The following is a 19,417-nucleotide window of genomic DNA, read 5'->3' on the forward strand; positions in this document are numbered from 1 at the left end:
AATGAGTGCACCTCATTTCTCTCTCCACAGTATCCTTGGCTGGTTCCAATTCCACAGGAGAAACTCTGGCACTCTCTAGTCCCTGCTCCTGCTCTGCACCGAGGCCACAGACCCCAGCTCTGCTGCCTGCTGGGATAGACAGAAAGAGTAGACCCAAGGTGTGCTGGGCACAGTGCTCTATTAATAATGTATTAGTAATATACCTGGTTATATTATGTGGTGCACTTTGGACTAGTCTATCATAAAACAAGTCCTGGAGAAAAGCATGTTTGTTGCATTCTTTACTGTTGGAAAAGCAGTCTCAGAGAGATTCTCCAACTCATCATTCGTTTGTTCACTCATTGGATAATCATTTGTGGCTCTCCTGCTGTGAGTGGTGACTTGATGGACTAGATAAATAATATCTTGAATATTACTGAATTGGCTTTCTAGGGAGAGGAGATAACAGTTGATAAGTTGACAAACATGGACAAAATCAGAAATTAGAGTGACTTAGACAATTAAAATAGGCCGATGGGGCAGAGAATGAGTCATGGAGGAAGGTAAGAGACATTTAGATTAAGTGACAGAAAGAGACTGGGTACCAGTCCTTTCAAACTTAGTGAGAAGAACGTTCTGGCTAGGAGGAACAGCCAGGATAAAGGTTCTGATGTGGGAACTGGCCTGGATGTTTGGGGAATGGAGGGTGGGTGAGTGAAGCCACGTGGGACACAGAGGGAGACAGGAGAGGCCAATGGGCCTCTGCAGGCTTTGGTTAAGAATTTGGATTTCATACTAAGTGCAAAAGGAAGGTTTGGATTTTTAAAAAAATTATTTTAGATTTAGAAAAGTTGCAAAGGCAGCACAGAGAGTTCCTGTCTACCCTTCACCAGCTTCCTCTCATGTTAGTGTCTTACATAACCATGGCCCATTTATCAAAGCTAAAAATTAACACTGATGCAACACTCTTAACTAAGCTACAGACCTTATTCAGATTTCAGTGGTTTGTTCACTGATGTCCCTTTTCTGTCCCAGAATCCTATCCAGGATCCTACGCTGCATTTAGTCATCCCGGCTCCTGAGGCTCCTCCGATCTGTGACAGGTCCTGGGTCTGTCCTTGTTTTTCACGACCTGGTGCTTTTGAAGAGCAGCAGTCAGCATCTTGCAGAATATTCCTCAGTTTGGATTTATCTCTGGTTTTCTCATGATGAGACTGAGGCAATGGGTTTTAGGGAAGAAGATGAAGTGCCCTTCTTATCACATCGTATGGTATTGGAGAGTACGTGGTTGCAAGAATACCTAAACCTGGTGACGTAAACCTTGTTGCTTTCAATGGGGTGGTGACTGCCAGGATTCTCCACTGCAAAGCTGCTGTTTTTCCCATCTGTATCAGTTTCTAGGGCTGCTGTAACAAATCACCACAAACTAGATAGCTTAAAACAACAGAAACTCATTCCCACAGAGGATGGAAGCCAGAAAAGTCTGAAATCAAGGTGTCTGCAGAATGTGCTACTTCTGGAGGCTCCAGGGAGGATCCCTCCTCACCTCTTCCTGCTTCTGCAGGTTGCCAACCGCCCTTGGGGTCCCTCCTTCCAGTCTCTGCCTCTGTCTTCACATAGCCTTCTCCTTGCATGACTCTGCATGTCTGTGTCTCTGAGTCTTATAAGAACACCAGTCATCTTGGGTCTACAGCCCACCCTTGTCTTAACCAGTCACATCTGCATGACCCAAGTTTCCAAATAAGGCCACATTCACAGGCACCGGGGGTTAGGACTTCAATGTAGATTTTAGGGCACACGATGTCACCCATAACACCTCCTTCGGTTTACATTTGGCAACAATCACTTGAGTTGCTTTATGCAGAATGCTTTGCTGGGGGTAAGGGCAAAGCAGGGAGGCCAATTAAAGGATCATCACTGTCACTGAGGCAAGAAAAGGGACACTGGAGGTCTATCAGGGTGGGAGGAAAGTCCTGGAGGGCAGCGGCTGCATTCAGAATACATTTTGGAGGTGGAGCCAACAGGACCTGCTGGTGAGTGGGTGTGCAGAGGGGATATTGAGGGAAGGAGAAGAATCAATGACTCCCCAGTGTTTGGCTGGAGTCACAGTAAGATGCCACTTAGTGTGACAAAGGAGACCCATGATGAGACATGCTGGCAGCGCTATGTCTGATCATGTTAGGACATCCATGGGGGCAGGTTGAGGCGCCACATCTCCCAAACCCAGAGGAGTTGGGGGTCTTCCAGCAAAGCAATGGCAGCCTCAGGAGAAGAGTTCACCTCTCCTTTTGCCAGTCGAGGTTCTCCAGAATGGGATGGGTCTGTAGGGGACACATGAGAGAACCCACAGGTTTGATTCATTTTAAAGATGAACAACCCATTTCTTGAAATGGATAAAAGGCAAAAACTTTCCGACCACTTAAAATGAAAGATCTTAATCGAATTCTGTACCCTTCTGGCAGCTGTGGTTACATATGCCTGCCTTGTCAGCGATCACACTGTCCAACCTAAAGAGTTTTCTGTTCTCTTTTCAGAAAGCGAAGGTTCCTCAGGCATTGCGAGTTCTGCATGTGGAGCTGCAGCTGTTTCTATTGAGCGCTCAGGGTGCCTTAATGGCCTGGCATTGATCAGAGCTATCGACCTCTTGGTTTCAAGTAACCGACAAGGTTTCCAATGGATTCAGATAATTAAGACTTCTCAAATGGCAACTAATAATTTGCATCTGCAGTGCAGCTGGCCTTAGGAGCTCAGGGAACCCACACAGGTGAGAAATGGAAGGAAAAGCTTATCCTGGTGGTCATCTGATTCTTCCTAATGGAGTCTTAGAAAAATCATTTCGCCCTCCTGACCTATCTTGCTGGAGTTTTCAAGTGACCTAGGGGAGCTATTTTCATTTATTGGAAAACACTTGGGACCAGCTCATAGCATTAAGGAGTGTGAGGTGGTTCTCAAGCCTATTCCCTGCTTCTCATCTCACCCACTAGGATGCCCCCAGAAGGTCTATTCTTAGGAGTCTTTGTGCTTCCAGCCCCTCCCTCCTCCCATCCCTGTTTCACGTTGTCACCAGTAAGATCTTCCTAGACCCAAGTTTGGACCATAATGCTTCTGCTTTCATACCTCCATTGTATCCAGAATTAAAGCCCAAATTTCTATGTAAGATGGGTCCCAATTCTTTGCACCCCACTTCCTCCCTCCGCACCCCTGCTTAGATCTAAGTGGATACAGTGGGTGTAGATCCTTAAACCTGGAATTCAGGCTTACCCATGTGGATATCTTAGCCCACTGGAATATCAGTGGGTGAGCCCTGAGTGAGTCCTGAGATGTGCTCGTGTGGCTGGGTCATCCCCTTGAGGCCTGGTGATCTGCTGATGAGAAGAGCATGCCAGGAGCAGCTGCCAGGCCAAGGACAATGAGAGACACGTGGAACCGACTGGGACCCACATTGCAGCTTGGAGCCCAGCCACACCACACGTGGTGTAGATCAGCTAAGCTGCGACCAGCCCACGCAACTGCGGAATGTGAGAACTGGTGCTTATTGTCACAAGCAACTGAGTTTGGGGGTGGCTTGTTATGCAGCATGTTAAGGCCATAGCTGACAGATACTTCCCACATCGAATGATGGTTAATTCTGTATGAGTTTCCCCCGCAAGACTGATATGCTAAAGGCAAAGACCCTGCTCCTCCTTATCCCAGATGCAGCTCAGAGCTGTAATACAACAGGTGCTCAGAAATTGTTGGGAGGAACTAAAATAATTGCACGAGAAACAAAGCCAAAAAGGAGAAAAAACCTTTTGGGGGGAATGGATTGTTTATATTACATGTGTAACAATAACAACAGTATTTATGGAGCATTAGCTGTATGCCAGTCTGTGTTCTAAGATTTTAAATCCATTTCCTCATTTACTGTTACTGTCCTTGATTTTCAGGTGAGGGAGCTGAGGCTCAGTGAGGGCGAGGGGTTTGCCCCCAGCACACCAACATGGAGGGGAGGAGCTATGCTTTTCAGCTCACCTGGGAGTCATTTCCTTTTATCACGCAGAGCGAGAGCTGGTCTGCCCCACCCTGTAAGGATGGCAAGTGGGACCCTGAAGCTAAGGACCCTCACCAGCTGGAGCATGACACCAGGATTTGAACCAGTTTCTGTTTACTCCCAAAGCCAAATGCCGAGATGGAGCAATGCAAGAGCTCTCCCGGGGGAAACTGAGGCTGGGATGAGGCCAAGGAGAGAGGGTGCTGAGTGCAGGGACAGGGAGCGTGAGGACTGTGTTGGGAACAGAGATGCAGGGACGGGGAGCTCAGATAGGGCTGGGGAGGGAGATTCTGGTAGGCAGTTGGATTTCATTTCGTCCTTTCTGGGGAGAAAAGGCTCCAGCTCCGAATGTGCCGAGCACTGGAGTTCAACTTAACTGTCAGCTCGTTTTCTCCTGGAAGCCATCGGCGCTGACTCCGTCCTGGAGCCCTGGCTCCTGAGCTGACTTGATTTCCTGGCCCTTCATCACTGTCCCTGCAGCCAGCTGAGGTTTACCATCGCCAGCCAGCCAGCCTCCTGGGCTCTGACTTGTTCATGGTGTGGGCCCTGGGCCAGGCACACTTCTGTTGTAACAGCAGTTACTGAGCACATGATAAGACGTTCCCCTCGTGTGCTCATGTTAGCCTCACAGTGGCCTAGAAACTAACAGCTGTTACCATTCCCACTTTACAGAGAAGGAAACTGAGTCGCAGATGTTAGTAGCTGCCAGGCTTACACAGTTAGCAGGTGGTAGAGCGAGGATTTGGCCCCAGGCAGTCTGACCACTGAGACTGGGCTCTTAGCCACCAAGCCATGCTTGCTGCATTAATACAGGGGTTATCTCTCTCTTCTCCTGCTCTCTTCTTCCTTGCTCGCCCCTCGCTTCCCCCAGGCTACCCAAATGCCTATAGGATTTTTGTGTGTCTGTGAATTAGATAAAAGGTGCCTTTCCTGTTGGGTAGATGTAGCCCCCATCAGAATGCAAACCTTGGTGAGTGGCATGTGGGCTGACCTTAGCTCTCTCTGTACCCTTGTTTGGGGCACCCCACCTCCCTCTACTATTAGCAGCTGGAGACACCCTGGTTTGGTGTTGCAAGCCTGGCTGTCCTCCAGGTTCCACCCAGATGGCCGTTCTGGCATCTGTTGTTGCCCCACCAGGTGGGGATGGTTGGCAGGGGGGATGCAGACCCTTGTGCCCAGTCCCAGCCAGCCAGGCTGCTGCATGAGGGTTGGTGCTTGGCAGCAGCTGCAGAGAGGTGAGTGGGGTGAGGAGAGAAAGTATGGGAAGGGAAAGCCTTTGACTTTTCTTATGTTGGAGTCATAAAAAAATTAAATTTAACTCCTGACCAGCCCCTCTACTGGCCGGCACAGCACCTTTTTGAGAATAAGAAAATTGTGCCCATTCCTCAAACCTCTCACTGACAACTGCAGAGAAAGCGTCCCAAACCGTGATGATGACAAATGTAAACTGGCACCCCTGGAGCTATGCAGTGCACAACGTGTACAACTGTGTATGGAGGCCCTGATCCTGACAAGTCAGTGTTCTTGAACTTCATTATCTTCACCCATAAAGTGGGATTTTATAGTCCTTATAGAAGTTGTCTAATACGCATAACCGATAACGCGTTATTATTGCTATTATCAGATTTCAGTACTGATAGAAATGATTGTTGTGTTGATGAAGATACTGGGCATTTATGGAAGATTTGTACCCTTCCAATGAGGTTTCAGATCTATTTTCTAATTGTCTGGGATAGTCACAAAGTGGTCTATACAAGTCAGGAAACTAACTGATGAGGCATTCGGTGGCTTGGACAGAACAAGACAGTCAGGAAAATAAAAAGCAGCATTCCAGCTCCCCCAGTTCTCACTCAGTTTCTCTCCTCTGCCCTTTTGGATCAGTGTTGGGGTGTGTGTGTGTATGTGTGTGTGTGGTGTTTTTGTTCAGTGTGTCTTTGTTCAAAGTGTACCATTGTTGGAAAGTTTTATTAAGTTGCCTTCTGTCATTGTTCCAGATTTATTGCTTTAATTTGTTTTGGCTTCTTATACACAGGAGCTGCATTTTCCTTTGTTCTACCCCAGTTTGAACCTGCCCGTAGGGTATAAAAACATATTTTTATATTTCAGCCTCTATAGTTTTCTTCTCTAGTGACCAATGTTAAGCAAGAAAATGATTTACTTTGGACTTGAGGGTCAGCAAACTGTTAAGTCATTTGTACCTGCAGCACTCATTTATTTATGTAGAAAAGCAGGTACACATGTGTGTGCCAGGACCATCAAAGGCCACTGGAATCCTCTGGGATGAGCCAAGACTTTCAGGGGAATTGTGCTCGCTCTCTCTCTCTCTCTCTCTCTCTCTCTCTGTCTCTCTGTCATCTTACAATATATCATCTATCCTGAGGATATTCTCTCACAGCAATGCCGACCCCCCAAGGGGGTCTCTGGGACCTCCACAGAGCCCTCTAGGCTTGTCCTCTTGTCCCAGCCATATGGGTTCTTGATAGGTCCCATGTGAGCTGTCCATGCTGAGGTGCTGTCTGAGCCTCTGTCCTTTCTCCCACAGCTTCGTGGAGGCTGCCCAGTGGTGGACCCCGCTGTCTCTGGAAAAGTTAAAATGGTACCTTGAGATGATGTGTCATTCAAAGCTTTTATGACATACATACATAGTAGCATTATGTGGGGAGCCATTGGGGGAAGAAAGAAAAGATGTTGGAAGGAAGGAGAGAAAGAAGGAGGGAGGATGAAAAGAAAGGAAGGAAAGAAGAGATAGAAGGAAAGAAGAAAAGAGGAAGGAAAGAAGGAAAAAAGAAAAGGAGGGAGGGAGGGATGAAAAGCAAGACTAGAGTTTGCAACTTTGAGAGACAAAACCCATGAGTTCCTGCCCTTTCCTTCATTTAACTGTTCTATGCGGCATGGAAACTTCCTCCCTCTCTCTCTTCCAGACCATAGTCTCCGGCATCCCCTGTAACTTACATTCCTTGATGTCTCTCTCTTTGTCAAGCACCCTTTGCCCGCCACCCACCATTGGCAGGGCATGCCAGACTCTAAAGTGTCAGTTTTGACCCTTCGCTTCTCACTCCCATTTTCAATCCATCAACAAATCTCATTATTTTCCTGTTATTCTGTCCACTTCCCTGTCTCCACTGCAACTGCCACCAAGGCAAAGCTCCCGCCAAAGCTCCCACAAGCCCACCTTTGCCTGCACATCCATCGAGCGGACCTTCCAACAGACACTCACCTCTCCCCTCACTCCCCTGCATAGAGCCTCCAGGGCCCCTTCCTGCTCTTAGAGCAGAACCCGGCTTCTTGCCCCATCTACGAAATCCTGAACTGTCAGTCAAGGTTCTCAGTTGCACACAACAGAGTACACTCTGAATAGAAAAGAAATCCATTGAAGGAGAGTATATGGCTTTCAGCATCTCCAAGAAAGCAGAGAATTAGACATAGGGGCTTCACCACCAGGTACAATGCCCCTGTCACCGGGTATGGCTGCTCTCACAAGTGAGGCTACCCTCCCAGGATGGGATGAAGTTCCCGGTTTCTGACCTGGGAGATGTGGGCTAAAAATGGGAAGGACTCAGATCCTGGGCAGGTGTTTGTTCGAGAGATTCTCCTGCAGACACTTGGCAGGGTGTGAACAGCTGTCCCCACAACAACTGTGCACACTTTGCCCAGCCCATCTCAGATGCCCTCCCCAGCCATCCTTGCCACCTGTGATTCTTCTCCCCTCTCCTCCCTGCCCACAGCCTGCTCCTCCAGTTCTCTCCAGTGACGCCTGCTGCAGGTCTGTCACTCCCCCGACACCCTGTTGAACCAAGTGTCTCTGCCACCCTCTCTCAATGTCTTCTGCCTTTGCCTTCCCAGCATTGCTGGGGGTCCACATCCCAAGGTCTTGTCCACTTCTGACTTCAGCTGCAGCCTGCTGGACAGTTCACAGCACTCAGATGCCCCTCATGCTGCAGAGGCCAATGGCTGTGGCTGGATCCCTGTCTCTCCTACAAGCCAAGAGCTTGCTCTTTGGAGAACTAGCTCACAGAGAAGTACAGGAGAGATCAGCTGGGGTGCCCCAAAGTTGTGGGGTGGAGCCAGGGTGGCACCCAAGTCTCCCTCCTATCGGGAGTTTTCCATCCACTTCTCAGGTTCCAGCTGCACTGAGCTGTGCAGCAACCCCAGAGAGTCCTCCCTAAATTGGCCTTTCCTCCATTCCAGCCTCACTCCCCACTCCTGCTTCCTGGAACCAACTTCCAAATAAACATGTAAATCCAAGTCCTTGTCTCAAGCCTGCTTTTGGGGAAATCAAAACAAAGTCAGCACTTCTCAGGTCATAATTTTGTGAGTGGGGGCTGATTTGTGAAATATTAATTTCCTCTGAGTCCATGAGCCCATGGACTCCATGAACTCCACCCTTTGGTGGCTCTGTGTGTCCAATTTGCCTGTCACCATATCCTGAATGCAGTTTCTGATGCATAGTGACTGTTCAATAGATACATGTGAGATAAATGAATAAATGATTGCCGTATCATGGGGTGGTAATGATGCCAATTATCCTGCTTTGAGAAGGCAGTTGCAGGTTCGTCAGGCATAAGACACCTGTTCTTTGTGTCAGTGTGACCTGGCTCCTCTGGTTGTTGTGGAATGAACCTGATCCTAATTCAGCTACATGTGGTCTGCAAAAGGGAAAGCAGTGTCCTAGAGCTCTGGCCAACAAACCCATCCTATCCGAGAGGACATCAGGTCCCAGAGGGAGTGTCAGTGACAGTGGATGGGAGGTAGAGACAGAGAAGGGGCTGAGCGGGGAGCTGATGGGGTTACTGGACCCTGCACTTCCCACCTTACCTTGGATAGAACAAAACACACACACTTGGGCTGCTCTCATCCCCATTTTAGGCTGGACCCTCCAAGAGGAATCTCAAATAAGTTCCCCTCAGCCTCAGGCTGTGTAAGCCAGGCTGAAAGCAGCACCACCTGGAGGTGCACTGGTGGGAGGTGCTCCCTCCTGCAGGTGTACTGGTTTGGATGGTCCCACCTGAGGGTGATGGCTGGAGGTGCTTCCACCTCTAGGTGCACTGGTGGGAGGTGCTCCCTCCTGCAGGTGTACTGGTTTGGATGGTCCCACCTGAGGGTGATGGCTGGAGGTGCTTCCACCTCTAGGTGCACTGGTGGGAGGTGCTCCCTCCTGAAGGTGTACTGGTTTGGATGGTCCCACCTGAGGGTGATGGCTGGAGGTGCTTCCACCTCTAGGTGCACTGGTGGGAGGTGCTCCCTCCTGCAGGTGTACTGGTTTGGATGGTCCCACCTGAAGGTGATGGCTGGAGGTGCTTCCACCTCTAGGTGCACTGGTGGGAGGTGCTCCCTCCTGCAGGTGTACTGGTTTGGATGGTCCCACCTGAGGGTGATGGCTGGAGGTGCTTCCACCTCTAGGTGCACTGGCTGGACGTGCTCCCTCCTGCAGGTGTACTGGTTTGGATGGTCCCACCTGAAGGTGATGGCTGGAGGTGCTTCCACCTCTAGGTGCACTGGTGGGAGGTGCTCCCTCCTGCAGGTGTACTGGTTCGGATGGTCCCACCTGAAGGTGATGGCTGGAGGTGCTTCCACCTCTAGGTGCACTGGTGGGAGGTGCTCCCTCCTGCAGGTGTACTGGTTTGGATGGTCCCACCTGAGGGTGATGGCTGGAGGTGCTTCCACCTCTAGGTGCACTGGTGGGAGGTGCTCCCTCCTGCAGGTGTACTGGTTTGGATGGTCCCACCTGAGGGTGATGGCTGGAGGTGCTTCCACCTCTAGGTGCACTGGTGGGAGGTGCTCCCTCCTGAAGGTGTACTGGTTTGGATGGTCCCACCTGAGGGTGATGGCTGGAGGTGCTTCCACCTCTAGGTGCACTGGTGGGAGGTGCTCCCTCCTGCAGGTGTACTGGTTTGGATGGTCCCACCTGAAGGTGATGGCTGGAGGTGCTTCCACCTCTAGGTGCACTGGTGGGAGGTGCTCCCTCCTGCAGGTGTACTGGTTTGGATGGTCCCACCTGAGGGTGATGGCTGGAGGTGCTTCCACCTCTAGGTGCACTGGCTGGACGTGCTCCCTCCTGCAGGTGTACTGGTTTGGATGGTCCCACCTGAAGGTGATGGCTGGAGGTGCTTCCACCTCTAGGTGCACTGGTGGGAGGTGCTCCCTCCTGCAGGTGTACTGGTTCGGATGGTCCCACCTGAAGGTGATGGCTGGAGGTGCTTCCACCTCTAGGTGCACTGGTGGGAGGTGCTCCCTCCTGCAGGTGCATGGGTTTAGATGTTCTCGTCAGAAAGTGCATGGGCTTAAGGTGCTCCCGCCTGAAAGATGAATGGGAGGGGCATTTGTTTTTACTCTCCGATGGAGGTTACAAAAGTTTTTCTGTAAAATACCAGAGAGTAAATACCTCAGGCTTTGTGGGCCAGGTCAAAAAGTCTCTGTTGCAACCTCTTGACTCAACCATCGAATCACTAAAGCAGTCAAAGGCAATATTTGAGTAAATGGACATGGCTGTATCCCAATAAAACTTTATTTGCAAATGAGCAGATTTGATTCCCTGGCCCTAACTTTCCAACCCCTGCTCTAAAGTCACCTCAGGGATCCTATCCTGTCCCCTGACTGGTGGGCAGGTGTTTCCTCTGCCCTGCAACCTGGCATCTTACCTGCAGCCATTGGGAGGTCTGGCCTCTTGGCTGAGCTCTCAGGTTTCTGACAACTCACCCGAACTTACTCTATGTTCACTTCTCATTCTCTGTCTCCTTTTCCTTCCCTACCACAGCATGAGAGTTGTGAGGGCCCAGATCCTGTCCCATGAGCTGTGGAGTCTGGCCTTGGCTCCTCCAGTGTTGGCTGTGTGCCTTTGGCTAACAGACTCAGCCTTTCTAAGCTGAGTTCATCTGCTACCAGGGAGCACCAGGAAGAGACACCGAAGTCAGCCAGGGGTGCACAGCTAATGAACAGCATTGCCAAAGGCCCATTGAATGGCTCAAAGGACTGAAGTCACATAAGGAGAAAGGTGCGTCTGCAAAGCTCAGGCAGCATGAAGTCATGAACCTCCCTCTACGGAATATTAAAAACAAGCAAACAAATAAGCCCCGTCATTGAGATTGGTACTTAATTTCCTCCCCACCTCTCAAAGTACCTGTGAGGTTCCAAAGAGGGATGACAGGTGTGGGAGGAACCTGGATGGGCAGAGGCTGGGGTTTGGTGTCTGGCTTTGTCTGTCACATCCAGGAGCTCTTGGCCCTTTGGGCATTTGATCGGCCTGAGCTAACGTGCCTGGGAAAGGGAATAGGATGGAGGAGTTTGCCCTGGGGCCTGGGTTGGAGGCCTTGGCTGTTCAAACTGTTTCCTCCGAGCTGAGGACCAGGGCTCAGTCCAGAGTTCTTTTCTTTGCAAACCCTGGAGATTCCGGTGAAGCCTGGACAGAGGCTAGCAGCTTGGAGGGCAAGGGAGCTACATGGCTGGGTCTGCTCTCAGAACAAAATGAAGCCTGGCCCAGCCCTGGATGTCTTCACCAGCAGAGAATGTGGCCGAAAGGGTGGGAGGAGAAGAAAGGATTGGCTCCTGGGTCCCCACGTGGCACCCCACAGCCTACTGAGCATATCACGGGGCGCTGCGCTCTTAGTCACACAGAGGGGGCCAAGGAGCTGCCGAAATGCATCACTAAAGGGTCAAACCACATCCTTCATCTCCTGGGACAGTGAGACTCCAGGGAGCCCAGTAAGAAACCCCATTCAGAAACACGCTTCAGGCGGCTCAGGCCCTCGTGTGGGTGTCCTTGTGTGGACACGTCTTCCTAAAGCCAGCGTGACAAATTATAAAAACCGGAGGCTTGAAAAAACAGCAATTCATTCTTTCATAGTCCAAAATCTAGGTATCAGCGGGGTTGGTTGCCCCTGGAGGCTCTGAGGGAGAAGCCAGACCCCGCTCCTGGCAGCTGCAGGCAGTCCTCAGCATTCCCAGCTCAGAGCCGCATCCGTCCAGCCTCCGCCTCCATCTCCACAGGCCTTCCTCCCTGGTCCCTCCGTGTCTCAAATCTCCCTTCCCTTTCTTTTATCAGGACACTTGTCACTGGACTTAAAGCTCACCTAAAATCCACAGGATCTCATCTCAAGATCTTTCCCTTAATTTTATCCTCAAGGACCTTATTTCCAAATAAGGTTACATGCTCAGATACCTGGAGGCTTAAAACTTAGACCCATTTTTTTTAGAGACAATTCTACCCACTCCAGTGGATATGTGGATATGTACCTTGTGGAGGTAGCCATTACCCCCAAATCCGCCCCCTCTCCCCCACCCAACAACCTCTCACCCCTCCAGGCCTCTCTTGGAGAAACCCTTCAATCTTTCCTTGTCTTCACCACTTTCTGTCTGGCTCAAATCACCCTCATTCCATCTCCTCCGCAACTGACTTCTGTGAGCTGAAAAGCAGCCTTCCCTCTCTCCAGCAAGCCACCCAGGCCTGAGCTAATCCTCTCTTCGGCTCTCCTTTCAAGGTCTTGCTGTCTGGGTTTCCACTGGGAAAGTGAGAGGCTGAGATACCATCCGCTTTGCCTGGTAGCCAAAGCCCAGTGTCCCAGGGCTAGGCTGGGTTCTTAATAAGGTTTGTGGGATGAGAGGCCGATGATGGTGAGGCTGGGCCCAGAAGGCTGATGAGGTGGTCAGAATCCATTACTGCCCTGCAATTCTCTTGATCCGAAGAAAGATTTTTTTTTTCTCTGGGAGTGAGTTTTCCCAGAAAAGATTTTTAAGACAACTGTCTGAAAGCTCTTCACAAAAACCACACCTAAAAACAGAAGCCTTCCCTCTAGCCATCTGGACTCCTAGCAAGAAAAAAAAAAAAAAATGGCAAGGCAGAGGAGAGTAGTGTAAGCGGAAAAGTCGGCATGCAAGAGAGTGAGTTTGTCAGGTCAGGCTTGTCCTGGGGAGGGTACACTTTGCCCTTCTCTGTTTCTTGTCTGGACTTTGAGTCTCCCATCTGCTTCTTTAAATGCAGGGCATGCTAACATCGCTCAGAGTCTCGTAAACCTGGCACTGCGGACAAGCTTCAGGCAGGTGGTGGTAATCACTCTGGGCCTTAGTCTCCTCACCTGAAAAATGGGGTAATAAACCCTGTCTTGCACGATGGTCTAGAGAGTATATAAAATAAGATGGAGAAAGGGCGAGCCTGGTGCCTGGTGCCTCAGCGGCGTTTGGTGAGCTTCAGTTTGCCTCATGATCACTGATGGAATTGGTATGATTCTCTTTCCCACAGATTGGCTGGGTTCTCTCTCTTGTCCACACTCACCAGCTGGGCAGGACAGAGTCCGCAGAGGTCTTGAGTTCGTGTGACTCCAGAGCTCTGCTCTGAGCCCCGACTGCCAAGTTCTGGCCTCTCTTCCTCCTCTCTCTTTCTCCCTGACTTCTCTTCAGCCTTCATCCCTCTCAGCTCTGTCCTTTCTCTGTAAAGCCAGGGTTTATGATTAGTTTTGGGGCTCAGATAGGGCAGAGGACACGTGGGGGTGAAAAATTCTAGATTTGGACTCAGGAGACTGGAGACAGAGTCCAAGCCCAGACTCCACGTGTAGTGAAAGCTGGGCCAGCACCTCCTGGTCTGAACTGCTATCCTCACCTGCAGCCGGTCGCCCTCGCCCTTACCTTCTCTCAGGCTGCAGTGAGTTTGTGGAGGGAGGGGACGGAGACTGCTCTGTGTACAGAACATTGCAGCGTGCAGCCCTCAATTCAAGCTCAGACAAGATGTGCCAATGCACCTGTAGGGCACTAGGAAGCCAGGACGCAGCCTCATCCCATCTCACAGAGATGCCTTTGGAGACACAATTGTCTGAATGCGCTTCACACCTGGCTCAACAGCTTCCAGGGGCTCTAGAAAGGACTCCCAGTTTCAATCACTTTTCTTGTCAGTTTCCTTTTCTTTCCAATATCAATGGAAGGATTTTTTTAAAAAGTATATTTACATATGTTTAATGTTCCTGAAATGTAATATTTAATGTTCTTGAAAAAAGTCAATTCCCCCAGCAAAAGTGCATTCGTTCACGCTGCCTGCCCTGTGCATGCGCTACTCCCTGTGCCTGAAGCACCCCTCCTTCCTATTTTGCTTATGTCCTACCAGCCCTTCCATGCATAGCTTGGCCAGTGTGTTATTTTCCTCTGAGCCCCTGGGCTGGGTGAGGCTTCCATGTCTCTTCCTAGGGCTCCTATGCAGGCTGTCATTTTCTGCCCCTGAACTCCACCTGACTGTGTCTGTATTGTGGACAAGCTCCTGTGTGTGGAGCTCTGTCAATGGGACCACTATCTTCTCCATCTCCATGTTCTCCATCCCCACCATGATGTGAGTGAGGGAATGAGGAAAGGAGGCTTTGCCCACCTGTTTCTGTGCCAGTCAGGTCTAAGAAAGAGCCACAGAGGCTCAAAAATGCAAATCAAATGTGTCTGCTTCAAATTAAGTCCATTTTCTGGTCTAGTGGGGGTAGAGCTGTTTCTTAGCCAATAAATATTAATAAGAAAAATAAACCAATCTTTTAGGCTTCTCTCCCCCAGCTGCCACCCCAGGGTTATAAATTATGTACTGCCTGAGTCTGTTTTGACAGCTGTGATGAAGCGGTTTTCAGATTCGAAGAGCATTTCTCCTGAAAGAATGCAGCATTGTGCATTTTCGATACAATCACCACCGCCTCGCCCTTGCCCTGCCCCCACCTTTTTCTTGCCTAGGAGGAAGATTTGACTAGAGTAGCTATTTTTCTACTCTGGGGCCTTTTCTGCCACCACTTTGCCAAACAGAAACTGTGATTTTTTTTAAGATTTATTTATTTATTTATTTATTTATTTATTTATTTATTTATTTTTACGAAGTCTCACTCTGTCGTGCCCAGGCTGGAGTGCAGTGGCTCAATCTCAGCTCACTGCAACCTCTGCCTCCTGGGTTCAAGCAATTCATCTGCCTTAGCCTCCTGAGTAGATGGGATTACAGGCTTGCACCACCACACCCAGCTAATTTTTGTATTTTTAGTAGAGACGGGATTTCATCATGTTGATCAGGCTGGTCTTGAACTCCTGATCTCAAGATCTGCCCTCTTCGGCCTCCCAAACCTTTTGCCCACTTTTTGGTATGGTTGTTTGTTTGTTTGTTTTCTTGTAAATTTGTTTATGTTTCTTTTAGATTCTGGATATTAGACCCTTGTCAGATGGGTAGATTGTAAAAATTTCCTTCTATTCTGTAGGTTGCCTGTTCACTTTCATGATAGTTTCTTTTCCTATGCAGAAACCCTTTAATTTAATTAAATCCCATTTGAGAAGGATGCGTTTGCTTCCCCTTCCGCCATGATTATAAGTGACCTGAGGCTTCCCCAGCCATGCTAATCTGTGAGTCAATTAAACCTCTTTCCTTTATAAATTACCCCATTTTGGGTATGTCTGTATTAGCAGCATAAGAACAGACTAATACACCTGGTATCCCAGCTTCCCCTTTAAAATTACCTCAATTTTCACTTCTATCATAGTGTCCATTTCAAGGCCAGGTCTAGTCACATGACTCTTCTGCTTGAAACCATTTCGTGTTTCTCTGATCATAAAGTCTAAAATTCTTTGCGTGGTTTATTTATAATATTAGGATAAGAGAGCAACTTGTCTTTCTAGCTTCATCTTCTAATAATCCTCTGGGTGGATGTTATACTTTAGCCACTCTGAATATCCTCTATTATGAGTTTAATTGTGTCCCCCACCAAAAGATATGTTGAAGTCCTGACTCCCAGCACCTCAGAAAGTGACTTTATTTCGAAATAGTGTCTCGATAGTGGTAATTAAGCAATAATGAAGTCATTAAATGGCCCCTAATCCAATATGACTGAAGTCCTTAGGAAAAGGGAAATCTAGACACAAGAATGAAGGGCACGTGAAGAGGAAGGCAGAGACTAGGGTGATGTGTTTAAGAGCCAGAGAACGCTGATGACTATCAGCAGACTCCAGAAGCTGGGAGAGAGGCCTGGAGCAGATTCCCTCTGGCAGCCCTCAGAAGGAAACAACTCTGCCAACACCTTAATTTTGGACTTCTAACCTCCAGAACTGGTGAGAAAATAAATACATTTTGTTTAAGGCACTCAAATTGTGGCCCTTCGTTATGGCAATCCTAGAAAACGAACACGTCTGCTTCCATGCTCCCACTTCTTTGTAGCAGCTTTCTCCTCTGCTTTGAGCGCCCTTTCTTCTAAAATTTCTAGTAAACTCCTACTTGACCTGAGTCCAAGTCTCTCCCTCTTTTTTGATAAACAGCTTTTCTGGAAGTGTTTTCTAGGACTTTTTCTAAACACCTTTTTAGAACACATGGGGACTGTCCTGTACAACCAAACGCCAACCAGCTCACTGTTTCCCGCCCCTACCTTGTTTTGTATATACGTGCTATTCACATACCTCATGACAGCAAGTCTCTTCTGGATAATGCTGCTTTGTCCTGAGTGCCTGTTTCTACTTCCCTCTGTGTGCCTTCTTGTACTGCAGAGCTAGGAACAAATCAAAATCTACCTCTCCTGGACTTCTTCGTCATCAAGTTCTGGATGCCACAGTTCTGGTTGCCAATTAGAACACAAGATTTGGAAGGCAGAGGGGAAGCAGAGGCTCCTGTTCTTCTATTTGGTGTTGTTGCTTTTTCTTGCACGAATGTGGAAAGGTGAGTATTTAGAGGCAGTTGAAGCTGCTGGACTCAGGCTGGGAAGTGTAAGATCAAGGCACTGGCAGATTCAATGTCTGACAAAGGTCTGCTCCCTGGTTCTTGTGTCCTCACATGGTTGAAGGGGACAAGGCAGTTCTCTGAGGCACTCACCCCATTCATAAGGGCTCCACCCTCATAACCTGATCACTTCCCAAAGGCCCTGCCATGATCACCCTGGAGGCTAGGATTTAACATAAATTTTTGGGGAGACATAAACATTCAGTTTATAGCAAAGTTGGAAGGTGTCTGGGGATTTTTGTAGCCATTGAGAGGCTTGAGCTCAGTGACTAAATTACTAAGTTTATGGTCAATTGGAAGTATGGTTATTTACCTATTCTCCACCCCTCCCTTCATACTGTTTCTACTCTAGGGATAAAGACAAGCAGTTTACCAGGGCAGTCTTTCTCCTATTGGTAATATCCAACATGGCTCCAGTTTCATATTGAGCAACAAATGACCCCAAAGTGTAATGATTTAAAATGATAGTTTCTTATGAGCTGTCATTTTTATGTGGATTAACAGGCCATAACTGAGTGACTCTTGCTTGGTCTTTTACATGGTTGAAGTCAGATGGCAGCTCGGGCTGGAGTCATCTGAAGACTCAGCTGGGCTTGACATCCAAGATGCATCTTCACTCATGTCTGGCACCTTTGTTAGGATGAATAAAGCACCTGGGGCCTGGCAGGGCCTCTCTCTTCATGTGGCTTCTCTACTTGGCTAGCTTGGGTCTTCTCTACTTGGCTAGCTTGGGTTTCTCCACATCATGACAGTCTTAAGGTGGTTAAACAACTTACATGGAATATTATTTCGCCAAGAATGAGTGTTTTTGGACCAAGCAAGGGATTACAATATTTCTTCTGGTCCAGCTTTGAAAGTCATGCAGTGTCACTTGCTCCACATTTATTGGTTGAAGTCACAGGACCAGCCCAGATTCAAGGGGCAAGAATTATGCAAGGGTGTGCATACGGGAGGCATAGTTCATTAGGACACACTGAGACACAAACTATGATAGCTCCCTGTGTATCCTCCTTAGCTGAGAACAGATTATCTTCTGTCCCTGGAAGTCTCTAATATGAGTTAGGAGGCTGGGCACGATGACTCACGCCTGTAATCCCAACACTTTGGGAGGCCAAGGCAGGCAGATCACTTGGAGTCAGGAGTTCAAGACCAGTCTGGGCAACATAGTGAAACCCTGTTACTACTAAAAATGCAAAAGTGAGCTGGGCATGGTGGCACATGCCTGTAGTCCCGGTTACTGGGGAGGCTGAGACATGAGAATTCCCTGAATCCAGGAGGCAGAGGTTACAGTGAGCCGAGATCACACCATTGCCTTCTAGGCTGGGTAATAGAGTGAGACTCTGTCTCAAAATATATATATATGAGTTAGGAAAGGGCATTAATTAAACTATTACTTTATTTTGGTCAATTTCCTACTATGAAATACATGCCCAGCTCTGATATCTAGATATTAAAAAGCTAGAGATAAGCCTAAAGAATGGCCTAAAACTTCTTCTCTAAAAAAATGTCACCTCAACAGACTGCTATACAACATGCTGTACCGATTTACTAATGGCCTGTGAGGGTGTATCACTACGTGATATTCAGAGTGCCTTTTGAAATGCAGAAAAGAGAACAGTTTCCAGATATTACCTGAAAACTTCAGGTTAAGAAGCACCAGAATAGATTATCTCATTTTAATGTAATGTTAACAATTAGCATTTTTATTACAGCCAAAAGAGCTCGTTAAAACAACCATGTAATTGAACTAAGATCTATTATACACATTTTATAGAAGAATAGATGGAGTTTTAGAGAAGGAGACTGATGTACCCAAAGGAACATATCTTTTGTGGGTGAGTGGAGGCTCAAATCTAAATGTGTGACTCAAAGTTCACTGTTCCTTTGACTACAGTAAAGACAGCAGGTATGTGTCACGCATGACCTTACTTGCTCTCCCATGTCTATGCAGATATTGCTAATCACTCAAGGGTGTTTATTCTGCTAAATTGCAACATTGGCTGGTAGTCCTTCTCAGCTCAGTGCCCTACCAATCACTTGAGGCTCAAGATAACATCTTTCCATCTTGGCATTCTACTATGTTGCCTGTCTGGAAGCTTCATGAATCCCACAATAGAAAGATTACTTCTCCTTTGATCTGAAGATTTTAAAACATAGGGAATATTCTCCATTCACTCACTCATTTATTTGTTTTGTAATTAAAAATAACTATGAATTATGCAGTCAAGTTCCTCACATTTGGGGAAATCATAGCAGTCACATCTGGAGTGCACTGGATGAGTCTTGCCCAGGAAAAACCACCTTTCTGACCAGGGTATCTCCCCTGCCAGGTAAGTATTATTCAGCCAATTCTAAGCTGCACATCTCCTGCCAATTCCCATGCACATTTTAACATTTCTGACTTGGGGATGTGTCTTGCAGTCAATGCGGTGGGTTTTTTTCCCCTCTTCTGAGTAATCTCTTTTGAATTGACGGTACATTGTTCAGTTGACAGCATGTGAGAATGGACAAAATATATCCATTCATGTATTTATGTATGTATTTGAGAAGTAAGTACTTGTATATAGCTACTGGGTACTAGGCAGTTAGTCCACATTAATGAACATGGCCCAGACTCAGTGTTCGAAGATAGGATTTCTCAGCCTAGGCATAATTGAGACTTGGGGCTAGAAAATAATATTTTTTTGGTGGGGCACTGTCCAGTGCATTAT

At 48.1% G+C, this 19,417-nt stretch overlaps 1 pseudogene; it reads right to left on the bottom strand.

The window, feature by feature from the left end:
• Positions 1-18,895: 18,895 nt before the first annotated feature.
• LOC120362474 (U1 spliceosomal RNA) lies at positions 18,896-19,044 on the bottom strand (annotated as a pseudogene).
• Positions 19,045-19,417: the final 373 nt, after the last annotated feature.

Source organism: Saimiri boliviensis, chromosome 15 (genome assembly GCF_048565385.1).
Source record: "Saimiri boliviensis isolate mSaiBol1 chromosome 15, mSaiBol1.pri, whole genome shotgun sequence".
NCBI lineage: Eukaryota > Metazoa > Chordata > Mammalia > Primates > Cebidae > Saimiri > Saimiri boliviensis.